Source organism: Balaenoptera borealis (genome assembly GCF_965194805.1).
Source record: "Balaenoptera borealis genome assembly, chromosome: 3".
Taxonomy (NCBI): Eukaryota; Metazoa; Chordata; class Mammalia; order Artiodactyla; family Balaenopteridae; genus Balaenoptera; species Balaenoptera borealis.
This window is the reverse complement of record NC_138866.1, coordinates 171,547,639-171,565,622: the sequence shown is the minus strand read 5'-3', so window position 1 is coordinate 171,565,622 and position 17,984 is coordinate 171,547,639. Positions and strand designations below refer to the sequence as shown.

At 35.7% G+C, this 17,984-nt stretch overlaps 1 protein-coding gene across 7 annotated transcripts in view; it reads left to right on the top strand.

The window, feature by feature from the left end:
* The window catches only part of DNAJC1 (DnaJ heat shock protein family (Hsp40) member C1), a 380,649-nt gene that overhangs the window by 201,341 nt on the left and 161,324 nt on the right, over positions 1-17,984 (top strand). For 2 of the 7 annotated variants that reach the window (XM_082385495.1, XM_082385493.1), the window contains exon 1: positions 4,348-7,859. The exons of the other annotated variants lie outside the window; for them this stretch is intronic. The gene's annotated coding sequence lies outside the window, so the exon portion shown is untranslated. Of the gene's footprint in view, positions 1-4,347; positions 7,860-17,984 lie in introns of those variants that run through there. 7 annotated transcript variants of the gene reach the window in all.

Genomic DNA, 17,984 nt, shown 5'->3' with positions numbered 1-17,984 from the left:
TATATATTTGGTTGGGGAGGAAGGAGAAAGGTGTGGAAAGACTTGAAGTAGAAGAGCTTTAGAAAGAAAACTATTGAACCTAATCTAGCTTACAAAATAATCTAAATGTTCCTATTTAGAAACTAGACATCCTCATTTTTTTTTTTTTAAAAAAGGGCTTTTGTAGTTATATATTATCTAAATGTTGACTTGACGTACAGAATGTAGAAAAATAATTTGGGCATGGATTTTATTCCCTTGTCACTTTGAAAAGTATTTTCTTCATTTATTTATTACTTTCCTGTTGACTTTTCACAGAATTTTTATATTAGACAATCTTGTCAGCTTTCCAAACCAGAGAACAGACTGATTATCAACCCTTATTATCCAGGTGGGGTAGTGGAGATCCAGAGTGATACAAGGATCGTATGTAGGGTCAGCACTAGAACAAAAGCTTGACTTAAATGTTCTATTGGATGTATTAAGGTGTATTTGTTTTATTTAATGTGAAAAAATCATGGTGACTGACTGTCGTCTCCTGGGTATGTGTATTTTGGTCCCCTGCACTGGGGATCAATTCTAAACTCAAGTCTAAAATTGGCTCCAGAGACTACAATGTTGAGAAGAGAAATAGGAAGAGATATCTGTACTTCTTCAAATCACACAAATAATTGCTTGGATTAAATTAATAATTACTACTTTTGGAAACCATTTCTCATTCTGAATTTTATTTTAATTCATATTATAGTTTGTGTTTATAAAACAAGGAAGTGAATTCCTGAAGAAAACCTGATAATAGTTGCTTTAGAGAAACCGAGCTTTGTAAATTAATTAATTAGACTATCTATATTGCAGCTCTAAGCTAAATAATGTTTACTTGGCATAGTCTATTATTTCATTTTTCTTTTCATTTTTTACATTTGGTAGTTTTCTTTTTAAAAAAAATCACTAAGATAAAATCTTGAATCTTGTCTGGCATTGAAGTACTAAGTACTATGACTTGCATTTGTGAGTGTGAGAATATGTGAAGGGAGCAGGAGGCCAGCTGTGTGAGTGTTCACCATATTCTCTTCCTACCTACAAAGAAGCATCATGTGCCCGACTCATTCATGAGACCAGGTTTGGAGCCATCACTGCTCCTTTCTTCTGTCCCATACCATTGGCCCCATTTCCTCCTCACTGATGCTGCTTGTCTTGATGCGTTGCTTTTGCAGTGGCTGTGTTGGTGCTGTTATGGAAGAAAAGAGAAGTAGGGGAACCTGGTGGGTGGCCTGCATTCAAGAAAAGACTTAGAGAAAGGCAAAGGCTGGTAGCCTTCTCTTCCTCCACCGATTTTTAACATAGCCATAGAAGTCAGTAAACAGCCTCTGTAGCTAGATGAGGGTTGAATCCTCCAGCTCCTTTGCCTTTTGTTACCCATTGAGAAGAACTGAGAAAAGCCACAACTAGGAAAAGTCCCTTGCTCCCCAAAGCAAGTGTAACCTTTTCAGACAGGTATTGATCTTCGTTGGGTTAAGAAATACAGTGTGTATTCCTTTAAACCCCACTTCAAAACTGTCTGTTGGCATTTTCCCAGTATTCAATTAGCATTTTAAAAATTACTGCTATTAAGACTCTGATAAATAACATGGCTAGGGGAAGATTTGGCATGGAATTTTAGCTGATAGTGGGATGATATTGGTACCTTCAGGAGGTATGGGTAGTAGGGAAAAGAGAGTGTTAGGATTAACGAATAAATATTTATGTAGACTGTCTTAACTTACTGTTGAACAACTATATTCTTTTATTATTGGCCCTCTTATCTCATAGGAGCAACGCCTTTCACATATGCCAAACATTTCACAACATTGGTCATTACCAAATATTTGCATGCCTAGTATATGATACTTTTCTAGGTTTTATAGACTGTGTGGAAGGTACGATCCTTGCTCTCAAGTATAATTTAAAGACGATACATGGCTGTATTTTGGAATCAGGAAGATGAATACAGTTTCCAGTGATAAACCTATTATTGTCTTTTAAAAACAATCTTATATAGCCCTTCAAGATACAAAGTTTCCTTTATAGTAGTAAATTATAATTAGATACAATTGCTTATGCAGCAGCTGGTTGATTTACAAACCTCTTCAGTGCATATTAGGATTACATTTTTGCTCACTTAAATATGTTACTCTTTTCCTAATTTCCCCCTAATTTGTCTAGAAGAAATTTGAAGTGAACCTAACCTAAAAAAAAAAAAAAAAATCCTTTAGGCTGAAAAACTTGAGTAGTAATCAATTCATAGTTTAATAAAGGACATGTGTAGTTTGAATTTCTGGATAACCACTCGTCCTTTGAAAGTGTTCCTTAATTAAATCCAGATGAGAGTAGCGAGGAAGGTATTCAGAATACTAAATAAAATGGATGTGCTTCATGGAATTTGCAGAATTCATCAGTACATGTAACAATGATTTATAATTGCATTTAGTCCTAACGCATATCAGTGTAGATCTAACAGAGGCACAGTTAAGTAAGGAAGCTAGTATAAAACGCTAAGGTGAAAGGGTTAATTGGCCTTGCACAGTTAAATTTGCCACTCTAGTGGCACTTTCTGTTGTCTGTGTAAACAGAGTTGCTAAGTACTTTCTCACTAAGCTGCCCCCCTTTTATTTATACAGTTGAACCACCAATAAGGAATGGATCAGTTTACCAGTTGTTAGGCCTTTTCTTCCTGCCTTTTCTGCCCACTTCATGCTTCCCTCCCCTCCCCCAAAGCTGTTGCTACCTACCTCTCTAATCTTTCCTCAGTCCTTATGCTTTTTGTGGGTTTTATTATTTTTTTTCCAGCTTTTTTCTCTCTCATTCATTGATTTAAGTGTATGGGTATGTACACCTGGTTCTGCTCATCTGTACCTCATTCTTTCTCACCCCAGCTCCCAATCATTCATTCTACTCCAATTGCTATCTCAAAACTTGCTGCAACTTTTCTATTTTTTTTCAAATAACATTTAAATATTCTTAAAAACTTTAAACATTATGTATATAGCTAAAGGCCTCTCTAGCCAGACACTTTACCGTCTGAGAACCCCCCACCCGGCTGTGAGTTAATATATTAATATATATACACTGTTAAGCCATTTTAGTAATTTTACATTTTTATGTATACCTATTCATAATCATAATATGATTGCTGGAAATCTGCAGAAATGATAAAATTCTGGAAATATTGTTCTGCTTGTTGGTTTTTTTCCACTCTACATTATATATATATATTTTTTCATTTATTTATTTATTTATTTTTGGCTGTGTTGGGTCTTCATTGCTGCGCACGGGCTTTCTCTAGTTGTGGTGAGCGGGGGCTACTCTTCATTGCAGTGCGCGGGCTTCTCATTGCGGTGGCTTCTCTTGTTGCGGAGCAAGGGCTCTAGGCGTGCGGGCTTCAGTAGTTGTGGCATGTGGGCTCAGTAGTTGTGGCTCGCGGGCTCTAGAGCACAGGCTCAGGAGTTGTGGCGCACAGGCTTAGTTGCTCCGAGGCATGTGGGATCTTCCCAGACCAGGGCTGGAACCCGTGTCCCCTGCATTGGCAGGTGGATTCTTAACCACTGCGCCACCAGGGAAGTCCCTACATTATATTTTAAAGATATATACATATTACATAGAGAGATCTAATTTAAACAACTTCTTCATAATATTACATTGTATTTTGTATTTAAATTATGCGGTTGTGTGGATGGATGTATAAGTTGTGTCCAGTTTTTTCCCTATTTTAAACAGTGCCACAGTGAGCACCTTTACAGATGATGTCTTGCACATATTGCTACAGTTTTTTAGGGCAGTGTTTTCCAAACAGCAGGCAGTGAAATCAGTTTAGTAGTTTGGAATCTGCATTTTGAAAAAGAATAGAATGTAATAGAAAGTGTCAGCGTAAAGGGCACTTATTTTTTCATGAGACATGTATCACAACTCAAAACACAATTATATAAAATGTATTCCCTACTGTGGGTCTCAAATATATATTTTGTATGGTGTATCTCAGTCTGTTTTGGATTCTATAGCCAGAAGTGGATTAACTGGATCGTGGGCTACATAATATTTTGAATTTTGTTAGACACAGCCAAATTACTTTCCATACTGTCTACATTAATTTACACTCCCTAGACCCTAATCAGTATTTGATAGTCTAGTCAGATTTTTATATTTTCTATATTCTTCAGGGTGAAAAATTCCATCTTATTTTAATTTTCATTTTAAGTAGTGAAGTTGAGCATAACTTCCTTATTACTAAAAATAAAAGTGTTCAGACCTGTCTAGTTGGTAGATTGCTATTCTTGCAAATCATATTTCAAACTAGAGAAACCTTCATCTCCACAATCTTTTTTTTTTTTTTTTTTTTAAACTTTTTTTTTTTTTTTTTTTTTTAATGCTATTCTTGTCTGCTTACATTCTTTTTTTTATGTATGTATGTATGTATGTATGTATGTATGTATGTATGGCTGTGTTGGGTCTTCGTTTCTGTGCGAGGGCCTTCTCTAGTTGTGGCAAGCGGGGGCCACTCTTCATCGCGGTGCGCGGGCCTCTCACCATCACGGCCTCTCGTTGCCGAGCACAGGCTCCAGACGCGCAGGCTCAGCAATTGTGGCTCACGGGCCGAGTTGCTCCACGGCATGTGGGATCTTCCCAGACCAGGGCTCGAACCTGTGTCCCCTGCATTGGCAGGCAGATTCTCAACCACTGCGCCACCAGGGAAGCCCCATCTCCACAATCTTTGCCAGCACTTTTTAAAGTAGTGAACATAAAACTATATGACCTTAGTAAGTAATTGCTACTAAATATAATTTTGTTAACCATGCCACATTGTGTTACATTCAGGTTTATCTCAAATTTGTTTTGAAACACAGTTCTCTTACCCAATGTGAGTAACTTCGGGTAAAACAGCATATTTGAGGAATACTGATATCCCTCAGGGTGTGGATTTAGATTCATTTCAGCAAAATTCTATCATGCCTATTCCTTCTGTTGTAGAAGAAGAGTTCTAGCCAAGTGCTAGGATGTATTTCATCACTTTGTGAGGACCACTGTGGACTGATAATGATCTTAGTATTGAGCAGAACATTAGAAAATAATTTTAGTTTAATTGTTATTATTACTTATCTACCTTCTGTTTGATTTTCTCTGGTAATAGAGATATTGTCACTTTCTTTCTAGACAGTCTTTTTTGTTGTTAGTGTTGGTTATTAAATTTTAACCTGATACCTGTTGGTTTTATTCATTGGTGCCTTCAAGAGTCACATAGGAAAGACTATACTTCTTTCATTAGGACAGTTCAATATTGGAAGCAACATAATTCTTTGTTATGGGAGTTTTGATCTTTAGAGAGTTGAGAGACCAGAACACACAACCAATAACACGACTCAATTTTTAGAGAATTGAGAAATGGGAACACACAGCCATTAACACAAGCAGCAACAACAACACACACTAGTATCATTTCTGGGTTTATTACTTCCTAAGGCTTATTCCATAAATTGCCAGTTTTTAATATTACTTCACTTAAGTATGTGGTTTGTAAAGCTGTAAACAAAGTTGGAAGCTGATTTGAAAAATGGGGTTATATTTTGAAGAGCCTTTCATCTTTCTTTCTTTTTCTTTTCTTTTTGTTTTTTAAATAAAGACTTTTTACTAGAGTTGTATCATGCTATTTAGGTGATCTGGTTCTGTTTTTAACCTGAAATTGCCCTACTTCTGTTTTCTTGGTGTGGAGCATGAAATATACCAGCAACTATTCTCAAGTAGTAGAGTCAGAGCAGAAGTAGTTCTGGATTAAAACCAGTCGGTGGTCATCAGTCCATTTTATGCTGCCCATGGCAGTAGCCTCCTGAGCACTCATTTAGAGTTTTATACTGGACAAGTGGGAATTGTTTATAGGACTGCTTGGACAACCCAATGTTACTCTTGAGAGAAACAGATTAGATTAATTTAATTTATAGATTCATTTATTTTCAAGACTTAATATTTTTCCTCATTTAAATTAATTGCATGCTCAAACATCATTCAAACTCAGCACTTGGCTTCAAATGTGATAAAGCTTCTGCTTAATTTTTAAGAAAATTATATTCAATGCATTTCTTTTAAATGTGTACTGTTAAACAGCAAGTTTATGGAATACTTAGCACTTAAAGCTTTAGTCACTAATTCCGAATTAATTTCTTGTTGTTACCTTCTTTCTTGTTTCTGAGATAGTGCTACTCAAAGTGTGGTCTGTGGACTGGTGCTGGTTTGTAAATTGTTACTTGTTTGCAATGAGATAAACACAGACATTGAGAGTAAGCATTTAGACATTTTTATAGCAATTTGACAGAAATTTTGTGCCTGTTGAATCTAATAATAACAAAATTTGTGGTTATGTTTTATATATCCTTGTTTTAAAACTTGTTTTTCCAGTAATTAATTTATATTATATTTTAAAAAGTCTCCTTGAAAGCAAAATAAAGATTAGGTCACATTCCACATCAGTAAACAACTACAGTAGAGTGGAGTTCTTAATTTTATGCAGATGTATTAATATATTAAATAAGGAAGATAAAGGGAAAAGGGGGAGATGATGAGCTTAAATTATAGTATTCAACTCCTGAAAATTTTTCTAAGAACATTTTATTTTGTGTTTGAAATCTGTTTACATGACATATTTAGTCATGCTGTCTCGTCTTTCAGTATGCTCCAGTTACTCTATGCAGCTTATAATACTCTCCAGGTTGCTCTAATATTCTAAAGTTCTGTAAATTATTGAGATTTTTAATGCTGTATATTTATATTTGTGCCATTTGCTCTTTAGTTTTAATGTTTACTTTCAATAAATGTAATTTGAATAATGATGTCAAACTCTCAGTTCAAAATATTTTCCAAATAAGTTTTAGAGGAGCTTCTGATAAGAACAGAAATCAATTATGACAAGTCTTTAAAAAAAAATGTACAGCATATCTTATGTTTCTCAAAGCAAGAAGCTTTAAAAATGACTCTGTGTTATGTTTCTCTAATACCAATTTTTTCTAAGCCAGTATTTCCTATTTAAAAGTTCACATTCTGTTTCCAGATGTCCTTTTCTTTTGAATTCTCGTAAGCCTTAAAAATTTCTCTTTAATTAGTCCTTATAAATATATAGCAAAGAGAAGGACAAGATATGACTCTTCAAAATGATTTTAGCTTCTAAATATGAAATACGTTGTTAAGATAAACAATTCATTGTTTGACATAACTGATACCCAAATAAATTATTTCACTCCTAGTTATTATTGAGTTGTTGAGCCAAATCTAATGTTTAAAGGAAAACATTCATTAGCACTCATTTTTTTTCTAAATATCTCTAAACAAATTATAAAATTAAAGGCATTATGCCACATGTATGTTTAGACAGCTATTATATATACTTCTGTGGCCAGAGTCGTGTCAGGATAAACTAAAATACTTACTCTAATTAATTTGGAATAAAAGTTTAGAAGCTATATTTCAGAACTTTATTGTGATGTAAAATATATATGAGAGATTAGCACTATAGAAGAAAATTAGGGTGTGAGCAGAAAAAAATCTCAAAATATTTAGGATAAGATTCCAAACTCTTAGGCTGATAATTTTATCTTTTATTCCTACCATAATCAGTGACCATACTAACTATCCCTGAGAAAGTAATTTTAGGAATATTTTTTTGTAGAGGTAGCACAGCAGAAATCAAATCAACTCCAAATTCTGTTGTGGTCCATATTTAAAAATACATCTTTGGTCTGTCAACTTTAGATAGAGATGCCGACACAGGAAGGAGTTTGTCAAGATTTACAAAGGAAAACGTTCCATATGGAAGGACAGGAACAAATATTTGAATAGGATTGCAAGTACTTTCTCCCCTCTTGGTAAATTTCAAATCCTTCATTTAAAAATGTTTATTAGTGTATCTTATAACTGAGAATTTCCTGCTCCTATTTGCTTTCTGTTTCTAGTCCTGTTTCTGCATTTTTTCCCTTTTTAAAAAAAACTTATATTTTAATACCTATAGAGAAACATGCAATTTTTTGTTTTCTCCTAACCTCCTTTAAACAACTTAGTATAAAAGGAAAAAGAGACTATTAATTTATTAGATAACTTCGCTTTCAGAATAAAAAGTGGAAGGCCACAAAAAAGAGAATTTACCTATTCATAGTGTTCATTCCATTTTTATTTCATAGTACAAAATCACATTAATATAAATTTGAATTGCATTGTTTTTTAGTTTGTAATAAATCTGCCCGATCAAGAAAACTTAGAAACATCAAAATGTGAGTAGAAAAAACAAAGAAAAGAAAAAAGCTAATAGAAATCAATGAGATTGTTAAAAATTTTCATGATAACAAGGATAATTTAAGAAAGTAACTTAATGCCTAAAATATTTTTAGTTGTTTCCGCAGCCTTGCAAATTATATATAGGTTAACATAAAGAAAACCAGGAATTGTGTAAATTCAAAACTCATCAGAGAACATTATACTTTATGAATCAGAAAAAACTGGGAAAGTGCCAATGCTGTATGATCTGGGTTTAACATCAGATTTTTATCCTGCATAATGCATAAGCTCCTGGTCAGAAGATGAGGTTGCGTGGAAGGGGGCATGATTTTATTGATGTTATATCTGAAGCTCAATATTAAGATGTCCTGTCGTTAATTACATAGTAAGCACTGGTTTTGCTATCATAGCACGTTGTACCATTATTTTATATACTACTTACAAGGAAAGCATACTGTCAAAGCTTTTTACCATTTAGAATTTTCATGTTTGTCAAAAGAACTCTGTCAGAATTAGTAAGACATAGATTTTATTGTTTATAACTCTTACACATACGTGAAAATGTAAAATACATGTGAAATAAGTTTGTTAAGGGATTTTTAAAGTTCTTTACATTCAGAATCACTTTTTGACTCAGTCACTGATGTTCAGTTTTTTCACACGGAGTCTTCCTCTGGACAGCATTTCTGACAAAGAATCAGGAACCATTGGTGCTGAGCTCTTAAGCCAGCTTTGCACTTAATGTGGAGTGAACCTACTTTTGATATCCACTTTGGAAACGCTGCTAAGTACGTCCGATTTTCCCCACCCCGCCCTCTCCTCACAGTTGCTTGCTTCTTAGGAATTAAAAGGAGTGTTCCAAGATCATTTCTAGGATTTTCTTCTGACTCAAATTCTGCAAGTCTTGGTACTAGTACTTTGGAGGTTTGCATGCACACAGGGAGTGACAGTTGCCGCATTATTGTCACTTAGAATTGCTACAACAGCAGCTGTAATACACCGACAATTTTAAGATTCACCCTGAATTTAGAGTTTCAAGTGTGGGGGAAACATTTATTTTAAAGCATAGTGGCTAAGAGCTCAGAGTTGGGTTGCTCTAATACTTAACTAATTGTATGATCTCGGGTAAGTAGCATAAAGTCTCTAAATCTTAGTTTTCTCATCTGTGAGATAAGCAGCCCTTACATTATCAGGTGGTTGTGAGGTTTCAGTATTATGATACATGTAGAATACACTGCCTAATAAATGTTAGCTAATACTTTATCTTAGTTTTTTCGAGAATATAATTTTATTGAGCTCCTTGTATATTCTTTTACTTAACGTATGCTTTTACTTTGAAGGAAGTAATGACTTGTGGAGAAGAAAAGATACTGATAAATTTAGATACTGAGTGAAAATTCTGGAAAAAATTTCTAATGGAACTTAAGTGTCGGTGCGATATAAAACTATTCAAATATGCATTTATAATTAAAGGATGGTATTGTATGTAATGGGTCATTTTGGAAACTTGACACTAAGTTATTTCTATTGTTTTAGAAGGTAATTAATGATTTTAAGTTGTAGATTTTGAAATGCTACATTTTGTAACCATTATAAGAATAAAAGCTTAAAGCTATTTTGTAACCTTTGTTTTGGTTTTTGATCTGTGATTGTTCAAGGAATTATTACCATCTTGCACAGTTTAAAAGAGTAGGCAGTAAATATTGTTTTTTAATGTGGTGGAATGATCCTGAATGATCCTCTCAATTGAAACAATTGAAATCCTGAATGAAATGGGAAAACAATTAAATGCATTGCTCAGCTGACCTGAGTTAGCATGCCTTAGAGGGTCAAAACTTGCCTATCTCAACCTGGTTGCTTGGTAGAGAGGCAAAAACATCTCCCCTGAGATTTTGTAGCCAGGAGTGAGTCTTCATAAGTTGGTGGTCCTAAGTTATGTTACTTATGGAGGACAAAACCTCAAGTGGGGAATTTAATTTGAAGTGGTTCTAATTGGCATGGCACAGGGCCTCTTGTGCTAGTTATCCACAAAGATTTCCTAGTTTATAGATGAATATACATGGCTTATAGCTGCCAAGCTGGAAACTATTCACTGACTTCCCATGAAGGTTGATATGGCTAAGGCTAAGTTTTGGCAATTGATTATGAACAGAAGTCATGTGTGGCCCTTCTATGTCTTGCCTTAGGAAGGAATGCCTGTGCATGACCCCCTGCCTATGTCCCTCTTGTGTACTGATAGTTGACGAAAACTCGAGTCAGCAGAATCTGGACACAGAGATTGTAGTATGTGTGGAGCTGCCCGTCCAGCTATGCACGGCTTATTTCTAGACTATTACATGAGAAGGAAATAACCTTCTATCTTATTTAAGCCACTGTATTTTAGAATCTCTTTGTTACAGCAGCTTAGCCTGTATCCTAACTAATGCCCTTTAAAGAATAGCCAAACAGATTTTTAAAAGGACCAATTAGTACTTGTATAAATGAAAAAAAAAAAAAAGAAATAAAAACTCACTGATTAAATTAAAAGAACCAGGGCTACATGGAGAAATGGTTGATTCCAGGGCTGGGTCAGGAAAAATAGAAGATGAATCTCGAACACTGTGCTGCAAGAGAATAAGGCAGTGCTTAAAATATGATAAGGTTGGAATACTGCTCAGTTATTTTTTTAAAAAATGAATAACTGATACATGTAATGACATGGATGAACCTCAAAAATGTGCTCAATGAATGAAGCCAGGTACGTAAAACTAATGTTGAATTATTCCATTTGTATGAAATTTCTAGAAAAGATAAAACTAAAGAGATAAAGTAAATTCGTGTTTGCCTTGGGTTGGAAGTTGGAGTGGGGACTGACTGCAAATGGATTTGAGGGAATGTTTGGGATGATAAAAGTACTCTAAAACTGGATTGTGCTGAAAGTTGCATAACTGGATAAGTTTATTAAAAGTCATTGAGTTGTACACTTAAGATGGGTGAATTGTTTGTAAATGATAATTTCAGTAATGCTGTTAAAAATATTTGAGAGAGGGCTTCCCTGGTGGCGCAGTGGTTGAGAGTCTGCCTGCCAATGCAGGGGACACGGGTTCGAGCCCTGGTCTGGGAAGATCCCACATGCTGCAGAGCAGCTGGGCCCGTGAGCCGCGACTACTGAGCCTGCGCGTCTGGAGCCTGTGCTCTGCAACAAGAGAGGCCGCGACAGTGAGAGGCCCGCGCACCGCGATGAAGAGTGGCCCCCGCTCGCCACAACTAGAGAAAGCCCTCCACGGAAATGAAGACCCAACAGAGCCAAAAATTAAAAAAGAAATAAAAAATAAATAAATTTAAAAAAGAACATTAATATTAAAAAAAATATCTGAGAGATATTGTAAAAAAAAAATGATGGGGTGGCAAAAGCTAAATTAAACATAGCAAAAGAAAAAAGTCAGTAATAAAGTAACAGGCCTTTAATTGTAGAGCAGACTTTAGAGTAAAATTAGAGCCCTCTCCAATTTTGAGGAAGGTTTAAGAAGTGGCATGTCTTAATAGTTGCTCAATAGTGTTATATTGGTGATCAGAATAATTCACTGTTCGTTCACTCAACAGTGATTTATTGACTGCTTACTATGTGCCTGGCACTCTTTTAGGGACACAGCATTGAACAAAATAGACAAAATTCCTGCCCTTATGGTGTTTACATTCGAAAGGAAGAGAATGACAATAAATTTGTGATTTTTATACACACACACACACCAGATAAAGTGCAGTGGAGGAAAATAAAGTGGAGAAGAGGGATAGGACATGTTGGGGGAGGGGCTGAGTTTTGAACAGAATAGTCAGGGGAGCCCTTACTGAAAGGGTGATATTTGGGCAAAGACCTGAAGGTGAGGGGGAAGTCCGTTTCAGACAGAGGGATCGGATCAGCAAATGTAAAGGTTCTGAGCAGGACTGTGCCCGTGTGTGTTCAAGGAACATCAAGGAGGTGTGAGTGTGGAAAAAGCCAGAGGGAAAGTGGTTGGAGATGAGATCAGAGAGATAATGAGACATCAGGTCCTGGTGACTCTGTAGGCCTTTTAAAGGATTTTGGAGGTGATTGTAAATGCGATTTTAATGTGATTGTAAAACCTTTGGCTTTTAACAGAAGTGGTTAGGGACTTCCCTGGTGGTCCAGCGGTTAGTTCTCTGTGCTTCCACTGCAGGGGGCATGGGATCAATCCCTGGTCGGGGAACTAAGATCCTGCAGGCTGCGCAGCACAGCCAAAAAAATAAATTTAAAAAAATAGGAAGGAAGGAAGGAAGAGTGGTTAAAATATGTAAAACAAAGAGTTTGCTATTTCAACCACTTTTAAGTGTACAATTCAGTGACATTAAGTACATTCAGTGTTGTACATCCCTAACCACCATCTGTTTCCAAAGTTTTTTAATCACCCCAAACTGAGACTCTGTACATATTAAGCAATAACTTCCCGTCCTCCCTCCCCCAGCCCCTGGTAACCTCTAGTCTATTATTTTCTGTCTCTGTGAATTTGCCTATTGCAGGTACTCACGTAAGTAGAATCATACAATATTTGCCCTTTTGTAGCTGGCTTAGCACAGAGTTTTCAAGGTTCATCCATGCTATAGCATATATCAGTACTTCATTGTTTTTATGGCTGAATAATTTTCCATCATATGTATATACTACCTTTTGTAGTATATGCATTCATCTGTTGATGAACTTGGGTTATTTCCACTATTGTGAATAATGTTGCTGTGGACATTGGTATCCCTGTTGTCAGTTTTTTAGGGTATATACTGAGAAGTGGAGTTGTTCATCGTATTCTAATATGATGTTTAACTTTGTAAGGAACTGTCATACAAACTATTTACCATAGTAACCACCATTTTACTTTCTCACCAGCAATGTGTAAGGGTTCCAATTTCTCTATATCCTCATCTACACTTACCATTTTCCATTTTTAAAAATTACAGCCGTCCTAGTAGTTCTGAAGTGGTATCCATTATGTTTTTTTTCTTTTTTAAAATATTTATTTATTTATTCATTCATTCATTCATTTATTTTGGCTGCACCGGGTCTTCGTTGTGGCAGGCGGGATCTTTTAGTTGCGGCATGTGGACTTCTTAATTGCGGCATGCATGAGGGATCTAGCTCCCTGACCAGGGATCGAACCCAGGCCCCTGCTTTGGGAGGGCAGAGTCTTAACCACTGTGCCACCAGGGAAGTCCCTCCATTATGGTTTTGATTAACAGTTCCCTAATTATTAGTGATGTTGAGCATGTTTTCATGTACTTTTGGCCATTTGTATATCTTTGGAGAAATGTCTATTCAAGTCGTTTGCCCAATTTTTAACAGGATTGTTTGTCTTCTTGTTGTTGAGTTGCAGGAGTTTTATATGTATTCTGGATATTTACCCCTTATCAGGTATATGATTTGCAAACATTTTCCCTCTTTTGTGGTTGTCTTTTCAGTCTTTTGACAGTGTCCATTGATGTTATTTGATTTCTATAGCTTATGGGTTTTTGTCCCTCAATTTCTTCATTACTGCCTGGTTTTGTACTTAGCTGATTTTTTGTAGCGCACCATTTTACTCCCTTCTTTCTTTAAAAAAATCTTTTAAAGTTATTTCTTAGTTGTTGCATAGGTTGTCAAAAGTTAAACTAGATTGTTTTAAGTTTAAGATGTTAATTGTAATCACTAAGGACTTGGACTTTTGATCTGAGTAAAAGGGAAAGCTGTTGGAGGTTTTTGACTGGATCTGTTTTTTGTTTTAGTCTGGCTGCTGTGCTGAAAACAGACTGTTGAAGGAAGGGGCCTGGCAAGGGCTGAAGTCAGGAGTTGTGTTAGAAGTTTTTGTTACGATCCAAGCAAAAAAGGATGGTGGCTTTGGACCATTGTGGTAATGGTGAAGGCATTAGTGTTCAGATCCTGAATATAATTGGATAATAGAACCATCAAGAGTCGCTAATGAATTGGATGCGGACTGTGAGAGAAAGAGGAGTAAGAGTGACACCAGAAGTTTTTGGAGGATGGATTTCTGTTTGGAGATAGAATTCCACTTGCGGATAGAATTCCAAATTTTTAGAGACCTGTATTAAATGGATTTCTCATCAATTTTTAAAAAGTGTATTCCACATTTAGGAGAAACTGAAACATCTCAAGGACACGATATAGTCATATGTTGGATTTCTGTTTTGTTTTTCTTTTCTTTTGATAAATTTATTTATTTTTATATTTGGCTGCATTGGGTCTTCGTTGCTGCATGCGGGCTTTCTCTAGTTGCAGCAAGTGGGGGCTACTCTTCATTGCGGTGCGCAGGCTTCTCATTGCGGTGGCTTCTCGTGTTGCGGAGCATGGGCTCTAGGCGCGTGGGCTTCAGTAGTTGTGGCACACGGGCTCAGTAGTTGTGGCTTGTGGGCTCTAGAGCACAGGCTCAGTAGTTGTGGTGCACGGGCTTAGTTGCTCCGTGGCATGTGGGATCTTCCTGGACCAGGGCTCGAACCCCTGTCCCCTGCATTGGCAGGCGGATTCTTAACCACTGCACCACCAGGGAAGTCCCTTGTTTTGTTTTTCATTAAACTATCAGGATATGTATTGGAGTGGATATAGAAAAGCCCATTCCTTATACCTTCCATGTATACTGTATTGAAAACTGTGGTCTATTAACAGTGATGATCGCTAAATACTGTAAGAGTGAAAATTGGCAAAGAGAAGAAAGGAAGGAGAGGAGGGAGAGAGGGAAAGAAGGCATAGAGTTTAGTTATATTTATAGCATCCTTACCAAATGAGCAAAGCATGTTAACTTTTAGAAAAGACTTCAGCAAAATCTTTATGCAAAAAGTATTTTGTTTTTTGCTACTAAATCTGATATTTAAATATATCAGAAAAACCTCATCCCTTCCATTTATATGAAACGTTCAGAAAAGGCAAATCTATAGAGATGGACAAGAGAGATCTTTCTGGGGTGTTTGAAATATTCTAAAACTGGATTGTGATAACCTTGCACAGCTCTTTACATTTACTAAAAAATCATTGTGTACTTAAAACAGGTGACTTTTATGGCTTATGCTTTAATAAAGCTGTTTAAAAAAAAGTACCAGAAAGAAAATAAAACCCTAGTTCCTTGATCATTCTGATTAATATTTTAAAACTTATAGAGAATATTTTTGTTAAACTTTTAAATCCAATTATAGTTTTAGTATCAGGTCCCTACTTATATATTTTATGTGTTAAAATAGTGTATGTTTTACACCATGGTATTTTCAATTAAATGTTTCCAATAATAAGCCAAATCCTTGGTAAAACTAGTGTTACGTAGCATATCTTGTATGAAAATGAATATTAACATCAAAGCCCAGCAAAGCAATATGTGAATGGACAAAAGCAGACATTAATTATGAGTTCTTTTTTTAATACAAGGAAAGTGCTTTGCTTAATGATGGTATAATATAAAGTGGAAGATTTCTACATGTACACATATATGAAAGTAAATTAATTAAAAAAAGAAAAAAGATCTAGAAGTGTGTATATGCACCAAACTGATAACCATAATAACTTCTGTTGGGGGAGTGAGCTTTGCCAGGGGGGGATAGTTAAGGAGGATGTTTTACTCTGTGTTATTTAAATTTTTATAAGAAGATGTGTGTATTTATTCATGTATTACTTGTATAGCTAATAGCTAGCAAAAGTATAACGAGACTAAACAACTGAAAAGAAAAGGAAAAAAAAGATCAGAGCCTAAATAAAGGCAGTGAGGATAGAGAAATGTGAAAAAATGTGAAAAATATTTAGTTGCCTAGTTGATATAGTAAAAAATCATTGCAGAGATCAACAGAATGGATAAGTAGATTATACTAAACTATGAACATTACTTGAACATAAACATTATAAATATTACTTTATTAAATTTATGAAACAAAATGGAAAATTGATATGTATACTGACTGAAAGAAAAGGATACAATGTAGTATGTACAATTTAGTTTACAGCAGTAAAAACAAGTAGGAAAATGAAGGAAAAGAAATAAAGATGACAATGAGAGAATTTAAAGTTAAATGAATAGAAGAGTACTTATTACTCTGTTTTCTTTAAAGGATTTCTAAATAAAGTAACTGGAAAGGAAACTTGCTATAATTGGGGATTGGCAAAATGTACATGGTTAAAGTTATTGCAGAGACTTCTAGAAAAAATAAGAATTGTTTGAAAATTGTATACCCACTTTTATACACATCTTTAAGCAGCACCCTTGAAAATATACACCTCTAGTAGTCTCTTAATTTGTTATTCAGTTTAGTAGTTTTCAAACCCATGGTTAACTATCTAGTTAATATTTTTTGTCTAATTAAGCATGATTATTTTATCATGAATTTTATTATGAATTTGTTGTATTTCCTCCATTAGTATGTAAGATAGAACATAACAGGGAGAAATATGGGAAAACCAGTGAAAACAGCTCATGGGAAAGCATCAGTGAAAAACCTGGAAAAAGATTCTTCCAGGCCCAGCACAGAGCATTGTGCCCTCTGGAAGAATCGCTGCCTGGGGTGAGAGTGGCGTTTCCCAGGCCATACATGGCAACGTGAGCCCTGAAGCAGCCTGGTCTGAGCTGTGGACTGAAGCCCTCGGCTTGGGGTAGACTGATGGGCGGGGATGTGTTCTTTCTCTAGCCTAGGTGGACGCCGGTTGCCTGGATCCTTCCTCAGTCTAGCCAGCCTCCTTCCCATCCGCAACCCTGTAGTTAATAAGCATAACTGAAATGCTGATGTCAGAAAGAAAAAGTTTTTCCTAAAATTTGGTTTCTAAAAAACTTAGTAAAAAACCAAAATGTTATTTGAAAAGAAGTTAACACAGTACCAAAATACATAAAGTGAAAGGTGATATTCCCATACTTTGTCCCTCAGTCCCATTTGCCAGAGGTAACTACTTCTATAAATTTGAATTAAATTTATGTATCTCCTTCATTATTTTCATGTTTGCCTACATAAACCTTGTATGAGGTTTGCCCATCATACTATGATTTTTAATTATATGACATGTCATCCCCTAAATGGTAAGACTTAGCGTATTGCTATCCTAAACTATCTGTTTTAGATTTAAAATTTTCTGTATTGTGGTAAATAATTTAAAATGGAGGAAAACTAATTTCAGATTAATTGGTTGTCCTTTGTTTCTGCAGTGTTATAACAGATTAACTAATCTTATATCATTGATTTTTAACTGGGAGCAATTCCCCACCCACCCTCCCTCCCTCCCTCCCCCCCAGACATTTGGCAATGTTTGGTTATCATAACGGGGTAGGGGGGTGAGGTTATCATAACGGGGTAGGGGGGTGAGGTCATGTTAATGGCATCTGGTGGTAGATGCCAGGGATGCTGCCAAACATCCTGTAATACACCAAAGAGCACCCTCCCCTCCAGGTAAAGAATTATCTGGTCAAAGTGTCAGTAGTGCCAAGATTGAGAAAACCTGCCTTATACCCAGGCAGACTACTTAGGTTTATATCTCATCCCTACACTTACTGTGTGACTGTGGGTGGTTATTTAACCTCTCTGTGCCTCAGTTTCCTTATCTATATAATATTAATAGTACCTATCTTGTAGCTTTGTTGAGAGACTATTTAATACATGTGAAACATCTAGAAAAATGCTTGGCACATATTAGGAACTCAATGAATGTTGGCTGCTATTGTTAATTTAACATGGTAATTCATACCTATAATCAAAGCTACAAAATTTTCATGTTCTCT